Raw genomic sequence first — 10366 nt, forward strand, 5'->3', positions numbered from 1 at the left:
TTCGTCACCGCACCTCCAACATTTAGGCTGATAATTCGGATACATACTCGCAAGCTTTTTAGGATCTAAATGCCATCTATAAAACATTTTGTAAAAATTCTCTCTTAGATTTTGAGCTTGTGTAAATTTTACGTTCCTCACCCAAATCCTTTCCCACGTATCCATTGTAATAACTTCTTGGATATTTTGGGCCCATTTAATCATACAATCTTTAACAAGCTCTGTTTCTGAGTCAATTTCTATCAATGCAAGATATATCCGTTTAATATGTGCTGGACCCTGATTTCTAATTTGCTTTATCAAATTTTCATCAGTCATTGTAAAACCAATTTTCTGGTCTTCTTTCCACCTGGCCCGTAGCTGAATATATTGAAACCAAGTTTGAACAACCTTCTCTTCTCGCAAGAGGCTATATGATTTCAAACACCAGACATTTCTTTCCAAGCTCAGAATCTCCTTGTACGTAGTCACATCATGTTTGAAACCAGCATGTATATTTTCTATTGCGTGTTTTGGAATTGCCCACAGTGGTATCTTGCAATCTAGCTTATGTCTATACTTCTTCCAAACTCTCAACAATGCCTGTCTTAGAATATGCACTCTAAACACATTGTCTACCTTCTTGTCATACAACAAATATGCATGCCAGCCAAACAACAAATCGTGGCCCTCAAGATTTAATAATCTCTCTTGTGTCAAATTAATCCAATCACTTATTCCTACTAATGCAGCAGCTTCATAATATAGTTTAAGATTGGGCATTTTAAGACCACCTCTCTCACGAGTATCCTGCATAATCTTAAGTTTAACTCGTGGCCTTTTCCCTGCCCAAACAAATTTATTGATACCTCGCTGCCATTCCTCCAAATTAGAATCTTTCTTAAGAATCGGTATCATTTGAAATAAAAATAAAAATTTAGGCAGGACATTCATTTTCACTGCTGCGATCCGTCCCAACAAAGACAATTGCAATTTTTCCCAACTCTCCAATTCTTTTTGAATTTTCCCCCATAGTTTTTCATAATTATTTTTATATAACTTTGTATTAGAGGGCGACAAAAGCACCCCCAAATATTTAACCCTTTTAACAATCTCAAATCCAGTTAATCCTTCTAAGAGAGCCTTTTGCGAAACTGTCATATTTTTGGCCAGAATTTTGGTTTTCTGTATATTAACTTTAAATCCAGAAACCTTCCCATATTGTGTTATTATCTCCATCAGGTCCACAACAGAGTTCTCTGGCTGGGTCACTGTAACAACCAGATCATCTGCGAATGCTCTCAATCTATAATCCTGATCTCTAATTTGTATACCCTTGATTTTTTCCGAATTCCGTATTTTAACCAATAATATCTCTAATGTTAACACAAATAACAAGGGCGATAACGGACACCCTTGCCTAGTGCCCTTCTCAATATTACATGCTTCTGTCAGACTATTATTAACTATAATTCGGGCAGTTTGTTTTTGATATAATGCCCTAATCGGTTGTAAAAATTTTTCCCCAAAATCCATTTTGTCTAAAACTTTCATCAAAAATTGCCAATTCAATTGATCAAAAGCTTTTTCAGCATCTAGAAAAATTAGCGCCGCAGGGATCTGGTTGTTCCTTTCCAAAAACTCTAACACATCAACTATATGCCTCACATTATTCTTCATTTGCCTACCACTAATAAACCCCGTTTGATCCCCATGAATCACCTGTTGCAGAACCCTCATCAGTCTATTAGCCAACACCTTAGCAAATATCTTGTAATCTGTATTTAAAAGCGATATCGGTCTATAATTTTTAACTTGAGTAGCATCTTGGTCTTCCTTCGGAATCAAGGAAATAAAAGCTGTTCTCCAAGACGGTGGCACCTTTCCCCCCCTCTGGATTGTCTGGAACAGTTCCTTTAACGGTTTCATCATCTCTAATTGTAAATTTTTGTAATAAGCCGCAGACAAACCATCCGTACCTGGTGCTTTATCCACCTTCAATTCCTTAATTGCTGTAAAAATTTCTTCTTCTGTAATTAATTGATTAATCCCCTCTTTTTGTACTTGCGTAAGAACCGGGATGCTAGCATTCTCCAAATATATATCAATGTCTTTTTCATTAATCTTCTCCTTAGCATATAATTTAGAATAAAAATCCACAAAAGCATCCTTGATAAGGTCCTGTTGAAACACAACCCTTCCTTTATGCTCAATTTTGTCTATATTAGAAGCCCTTTGCTTTTTCCTCAATCTATAAGCTAACCATCTACCTGGTTTGTTAGCGTTGCAAAAGGTATTATGCCTGGCAAACCGCAAATTGGTTGCCACTTGGTCAGCCATTAATTTATCAAATTGTCCTCTTAACAATTTAATAGCCTCCTTAGTCTTCACATCCTCTGAATTCAAAATCAAAGCCTTTTCTTTTTCCTTTATTTCATGTATTTTCATGACACATGTGTTATAAGGAACTATGCTAGTGCTAGTGACCTTAAATCAGAACAGATAGGAAATGGCTAGTAGTATGTATGACCTTGTAAGGAAAACCAGCTGATATTGCACTCTGACTCAAGTTTGCTCAGCTCATGGAACATTAACCAAACAAAATGAAGGAAAAACTGATTAAGTCTGAAAAATGCAATGCAGTCTCTGCCTTTTCTACTGAAATAAAATGATCTACCAACTTTCATATGAACACTAACTATGTTTATATAGATTGTAGACATGTCTGAGTGGTATCCCTTACTAGGTATGGTTCTCTCTTGCTTTCAGGCTGTTTTGCATGAGATTGCATTCTTTTTTCACTGCAGGAGCTGTAGAAACAAACCTCTACACATATATACTGTTGTTAAATTTATCACAGAATTCTTATATGCCATATTGACATGCCTAAGTTAATCTAGGTTTTTTCTTTAGTTGCATTGTGCTCACCTGCAAATGCTGGTGTTCTTTTGTAAGTGTGCTGTGTACTCATGTTTGCTCTACACCAAATTCAAATTCTGCTTAGCTATAATGTGAACAGAGTTTTGGCTCCAGGCTCTTAGCTCTCTTGTTGTTGTTAGTTGCGAAGTCGTGTCCGACCCATCGCGACCCTATGGACAACATTCCTCCAGGCCTTCCTGTCCTCTACCATCTTCTGGAGTCCATTTAAGCTCACACCTACTGCTTCAGTGACTCCATCCAGCCACCTCATTCTCTGTCATCCCCTTCTTCTATTGCCCTCGATCTTTCCCAGCATTAGGCTCTTCTCCAGTGAGTCGTTCCTTCTCATTAGGTGGCCAAAGTACTTGAGTTTTAGCTTCAGCATCTGGCCTTCTAAAGAGCAGTCAGGATTGATCTCCTCTAGGACTGACAGGTTTGATCGCCTTGCAGTCCAAGGGACTCGCAGGAGTCTTCTCCAGCACCATAGTTCAAAGGCCTCAATTCTTTGGCGCTCAGCCTTTCTTATGGTCCAACTTTCACTGCCATACATTGCAACTGGGAAGACCATAGCCTTGACTATATGCACTTTTGTTGACAGGGTGATGTCTCTGCTTTTTAGTGTGCTGTCTAGATTTGCCATGGCTTTCCTCCCCAGGAGCAAGTGTCTTTTAATTTCTTGGCTACAGTTCCCATCTGCAGTGATCTTGGAGCCCAGGAAAATAAAATCTGTCACTACCTCCATTTCTTCCCCATCTATTTGCCAGGAATTGAGAGGGCCAGATGCCATGATCTTGGTTTTCTTAATGTTAAGTTTCAACCCAAGTTTTGCACTCTCCTTCTTCACCTGCAACAAGAGGCTCTTTAGTTCTTCTTCACTTTCTGCCATTAGAGTGGTATCATCTGCGTATCTTAGGTTGTTGATATTTCTTCCGGCAATCTTAATTCCAACTTTTGATTCATCTAGCCCTGCCTTTCTCATGATGTGCTCTGCATATAAGTTAAATAGGCAGGGCGACAGTATACAGCCTTGCCGGACTCCTTTCCCAATTTTGAACCAATCAGTGGTTCCGTGTCCAGTTCTCACTGTTGCTTCTTGACCCGCATATAGGTTTCTCAAGAGACAAATAAGATGTTCTGGTACTCCCATCTCTTTAAGAACTTGCCACAGTTTGTTATGATCCACACAATCAAAGGCTTTAGCTCTCTTAGTAGTTTTTAATACATATTTTATTATTATTATTATTATTATTATTATTATATTATTATTATTATTATTATTATTATTATTATTATTATTATTATTATTATTATTATTATTATTATTATTATTATTATTATTATTATTTGTATACCGCCCTTCTCCCGAAGGACTCAGGGCGGTGAACAGGGCAAACATATAAAAGTACAGGAATACAAAAACTAAAAAAGAATTAAACAAGATGCCCAAGTTAAAACAGTAGATTAAAATACATTTAAAATAGCAATAAAACCTAAACCCATCCCCCATCAGGCCAGGCCGGCTTGTTTGAACAAATAAGTCTTCAGATCGCGTCGGAAGGAGCGAAGGTCGGGCGCCATCCGGAGCTCAACCGGCAAATGATTCCATAAATCCAGGGCGCCCACAGAGAAGGACCTCCCCCTGGGGGCCACCAGACGACATTCTCTGACCGGTGGCACCCTGAGGAGGCCCTCTCTGTGGGAATGCACAGGGCGGAGGGAAGTTGACGCCGGCAGCAGGTGATCCCTAAGGTACTCCGGACCCATGCCATGTAGGGCTTTGAAAACCATTACCAGAACCTTGAATCTCACCCGGAAGACAACTGGGAGCCAATGCAGCTCACGGAGCAGAGGTGTAACATGGGAGTATCGGGAGAATCCCAACACAACTCTTACGGCTGCATTCTGTACCAGTTGGAGCCTCCGAGTGGTCCTCAAGGGCAGCGCCATGTAGAGAGCATTGCAGTAGTCTAAATGAGAGGTCACGAGCGCATGAGTGACCGTACGCAGGGCATCCCGGTCTAGATAGGGCCACAACTGGTGCACCAGGCGAACCTGGGCAAAGGCCCCCCTACTCACAGCTATTATGTGGTCTTCCAAAGAAAGCTGTGAAGCTAGGAGGACTCCCAAGTTGCGAGCCCTATCTACGGGGCGTAATAACTCACCCCCCATAGAAAGAGATGGAATGTTCTGAATATCCCGAGATGCCGGTACGCACAGCCACTCAGTCTTGTCAGGGTTGAGTTGAAGCCTGTTCCTCCCCATCCAGACCCGAACCGCTTCCAGGCAATGGGACATCACGTCGAGGGCATCACTGGGGTGGTTTGGGGTCGAAATAAAAAGCTGGGTATCATCAGCATACTGATGATACCCAACTCCAAAACCACGAATGATCTCACCCAGCGGTTTCATGTAGATGTTGAACAGGAGAGGCGAGAGGACCGACCCCTGAGGAACTCCACAAGCGAGAGGCCTCGAGGTCGACCTCTGCCCCCCTGCCAACACTGACTGCAAACGTCCCAGGAGATAGGAGGAGAACCACTGAAGAACTGTGCCTCCCACTCCCAATCCCCTGAGACGCTGCAGCAGGATACCATGGTCGATGGTATTGAAAGCCGCTGAGAGGTCTAATAGGACTAGGACAGAGGAATATCCCCTGTCCCGGGCCCTCCAGAGATCATTCACCAGAGTGACCAATGCCGACTCCGTGCTGTACCCGGGTCTGAAACCCGATTGGTACAGGTCTAGATAATCCGCTTCATCCAGAACCAGAGGGAGCTGATGCGCCACCACACTCTCAACAACCTTTGCAAGAAAGCGAAGGTTGGAGACCGGACAAAAGTTATTTAACACAGCTGGGTCCAAGGCAGGCTTCTTGAGGAGAGGTCTCACCACCGCCTCCTTCAAGACGGCGGGGAAACTACCCTCACTCAAAGATGCAGATATAACCGCCTGAAGCTCAGCCTCATGTCCCGTCCCGAGCCGCATAAACCAGCCAGGAAGGGCACGGGTCCAATAAACATGTGGTGGAGCTCAACCTCCCCATAATCCTGTCCACTTCCTCTGCATGATCCTCCCAGATAACTTCGACAAGACCACCCGTGTCCTGATCGTCAGACTCTGCCCAGTCGGAGTCCAAACCGGTCCGAATCCGAGCAATTTTGTCCAACAGATGTTGACTAAACTCCTCGGCACGACCCTGCAAGGGTTCCTCCCTCACCTCCTGATTAAGGAGGGAGCAGGTCACCCTAAACAGGGCGGCTGGGCGGTTATCTGCGGACGCGATAAGGGTAGCGAAGTGATTAGACCTCGCCGCCCTTATCGCTGCGAGATAAGATTAATGCCTTAATCTGTGTAGTTTTAATGTTGTAATATTTTAATTATTTTATTGCTTTTTTGTAGGGGAAAAGGTAGACATAAAAATAAATCAATAGTAACTAAATATTAGCATTTGGGTACCATGAAGTGGGAACTGGAAAGATATGATAGACAGGCTCTCCAAGGTTGATGATGAAGGAGGGGAGAATCCTTTCTCTTTGTGAATGAACAAGAAGTGGATATTGGGGTGGGGGAGGTTGACAATGTACCAAATATTTTGCTGTGTACATGATAAAATAGCCAAAGGTGTGTCCCACAGACCTGAGTATAGTCTTCATGCAATAAAACTCACTGCTTCAGGTAGTTCCCAGATACCCTTTAGATTGCCTGCTTGCCTACACCCTATATTATGTGAGTTGCACTTTGGCCAAAGCCTATGAGTAATATTGAAACAATTATGGAATGAATCATCTGCATAATATATATACTTCTATGGATATTGCTAGTTTTGCATCAGGGCCATTGATAGCTATTAACATACTGTCGATATTCACTGATTCCAATGTAATGCTGTGTAAGTATTATGGGACATAAGTGGGAAAATTTACAGCAGGCAGAAGTATGGGCAATGGTGATGTCACAACACTGCAAACAAAAGAACTGTGTCGAGGATAAATGGGATGGGAAGTTGAAAATAGAGCTGATAATAAGACTATAAGCTGTCAAGAAGGAAGTAACAGCAACACTGAAGTCTCTAATAAAACATCGTGTTTGTAAATTAAATTTCCTGAAACTTACAAAAGATTTATGATATAAAGAGAACTTGGATGTGTTCCAAGGAGTGCTAAGCTGATTAACACAAGGAAAGACTTGTGAGAGCGTAGTGTAGGTGTGGAATCAACGCTCTGGCCTTTGGACAAATTCATGTCTTGATGGGAGATCTCTACTGCTATGTGAGTCAATATACATTTTTAATAAATAGTTATTGAGTAAAATTGAGGTTTATTGAACTGAGACCACTGATCTCATGCTAGGGTTGTTCAATCTAACAATCCTGTATTACAGGATGGGATAACTGGTTTATATGAAGGTTAAGGTAAGTTAAAGAGAATTGTCCTTAATTATGTGTACAGCAATAGCAATAGTACTTAGCCTTATATATCACTTCATAGTGCTTTGCAGCGTTCTCTAAGCAGTTTACGGAGTCAGCATATTTTCCCCAGCAATCTGCGTCCTCGTTTTACTGACCTTGGAAGGATGGAAGGCCAAGTCAACTTTGAGCCAGTCAGAATTGAACTGCTGGCAGTTGGCAGGGTTAGCCTGCAATACTGCATTCTAACCACTGTGCACTACCACTTTTGTACAATATAACTTTTTTGTGCAGAAGATGCCAGATGGTTACTCTGTTAGGAAAAGAGTTATTTTACCTCATGTATAGGAAGCTGCTGAACAATTGACTCCTGGCTATTCATTTCCTATGACTTCAGTTAATAGTATTAACACCTTCCATCTGTCATTGCCCAAAAATTGAGGAAATGGCTTGCAGCTAATGACCAACATTTGTGTACTTCCCTTGAGACAATGTTATTATGGTATGCTATAATAGGGGGGGGGGAAGAGGTATGTAGTCATGCATGGAAATAAAGACATGCAAATTCTTACTAGATACAGCAATTCTGACAGGCTTCCCAGTAAAATACATATGAAAGTAGCTGCATTACGCTGTATTTCAGAAAGAGGAAACTGTGTGACTGGTTGGGAAACAGTATGCAAATATTTGTCTGACCCATGAAAATATTTTGTAACTATGCATCAATAGGAACAAATACTTATTTCAATTGTTGATTCAATCAGGTGCATCTTATATATACAGCACTTACATACAGTATATGCCAATGCTAATGCTAATTTATATAGTAAGTGCATGAGATGTAGATCTTCTTCTGTTGGATAAATTTCCTTGCTCCAATATAGCTCTGGAGTCTTTATCGTCTGGTCATGCTGTTGTTATTACTGCATATGTGTGATTGGATGTCTCCCTAAGGTGCCTTTTGGTAGATGGCTGTAACAAAGCTATTTAAACAAATTACTGTGCTACGCATAATTGACATGGAGGCATTATAGGACACATTAAAAATGTACGGTAATTCTTAGCTCAGAATAAATGGTCAGTGAGTAAAATGTGCTGAATTTAAAAACTCTGGCCTTTCACTCATCAAAATAAGAGTGTCCCAAAGGTGCTTTTCAAAAGGCAACCAGACTTTGTTTTTTTCCTTAAAAATGTTTCTCTTCTCCTCCAAAAACTTCTTTACTTCTCAAAATAAGAGTGAATTCTTCACAACAGTACGTACATGAGAATATTGCAGGGACATTAAAAACTTCGGGTATGTCAGAGGGAAATTAAAATCTTGCATACTATGAAAAATGAAGTGACTTGATGTAGGGAATTAAGAATATATAGCGTGATGTTCCTCAATGTTTGGCATCATTTAATGCAGGAAATAAGTCAGGAAATATAGTATATGACTCTGAAGTGTGTTGCCTAGAAAACTGAAACAAACTGGCTTGACTATTATATGAAAGAATGTTAAACCAGAGAGTGCTTTATTTATTTATTTATTTATTTATTTGTTTGTTTGTTTTTATATACCGCCCTTCTCCCGAGGGACTCGGGGCGGTGTACAGAGCAAGGTAAGTGTTAGGCATATGGTGTTAGCCTACAATGTTGGGTTGAAAATATATTAACCATAATGCTATGTCTTTAAGATGTTAATTGGCCAATGGGTGTGTAAGTGTTCTCATGGCCATAAGAGGAAGCTAGGAACGTAGCTTCTCTCTCTCTCTGAATTCACTGATCTCTACTATTACTGTTTTTGCTCTGCTGTTGGTTTACTACTGTTGTAACCTGAACTGTGTATTGACCTCTGGACTGGTAAGAAGACTTTGTAGTTTTGGATTACTCTTTGGACTGTTGCTATTGTTTATGACCTGGACTGTTTATTTTTGACTGTGCATTTTTGTTCTTACACCACCTCAAAAGTAAACTACTTTTTGTTTTTAGAACTCAGTGTATTTCTGTGTGTGACTCTTGCTGCTCTCAGTACCCTTCCTTGTCTGTGCAACTCTTTGGTAGCACAAGGAGACCTCTGCACAACAAATTCCTTAACAGTAAGTATACAGTTAAACAATAGTAAAAAAACAAATGAAACCCCAAGAGCTATCAGGCCAGGCCGGACTGCTGGAACAGGTAGGTTTTTAAGTCGCGCCTGAAGGTGCGAAGGTTGGGGGCCATCCGGATTTCGGTAGGCAAGCAGTTCCACAGGGTTGGCGCACCCACTGAGAATGCTCTCCCCCTGGGGGCCACCAGCTGGCATTCTCTGACCGGTGGCACCCTGAGGAGGCCCTCTCTGTGGGAGCGCACAGGACGGAGGGGTGTTGACGCTGGCAGTAGGTGCTCCCGTAGGTAATCCGGACCCATGCCATGTAGGGCTTTGTATGTCATCACTAGCACCTTGAATTTCACTTGGAAGGCAACTGGAAGCCAGTGCAGCTCACGGAGGAGAGGTGTGATATGGGAGTATCGGGAAGCCCCCAAAAGTGTTCGTGCAGCTGCACTCGTGCTGAAGCTTCCGAGTGGCTCTCAAGGGCAGCCCCATGTAGAGAGTGTTGCAGTAGTCAAGGCGAGAGGTCACAAGTGCATGGGTGACTGTACGTAAGGCATCCAGGTCCAGATAGGGTCGTAGTTGGCGCACCAGTCGAACGCGAGTGAAGGCCCCCCTGGTCACAGCTCCTATGTGATCTTCCAAGGATAGCTGTGAGTCTAGGAGGACTAGCTTTAAGTGGAGTGCAAGGTAGTTTCAGTGCTGGACTTGAGCATTGTCACACTTTTCTTAACGACTTGGATGAAAAGATAGAGGAAATGCATAGCAAATGTGCAAAGGTCACAAAACTGAATTTTTAATATTTGAGAGGCAAGAATAAAAAATTCAAAAGAATTTTGATGTGATAGAATGGGCTGAAAATAATGGAATTACATTTAAGAGAAACAAATCCAAAGCCATTTATTTAGGAAACAAAAATCAAATATATAGACACAAAATAGAACGAGGATACTAGCTTTGCTAACAGCAGTATTTAGACTTATTAACAAAGG

This window comes from Vipera ursinii, assembly GCF_947247035.1.
Source record: "Vipera ursinii genome assembly, chromosome: 3".
NCBI classification, from domain to species: Eukaryota; Metazoa; Chordata; class Lepidosauria; order Squamata; family Viperidae; genus Vipera; species Vipera ursinii.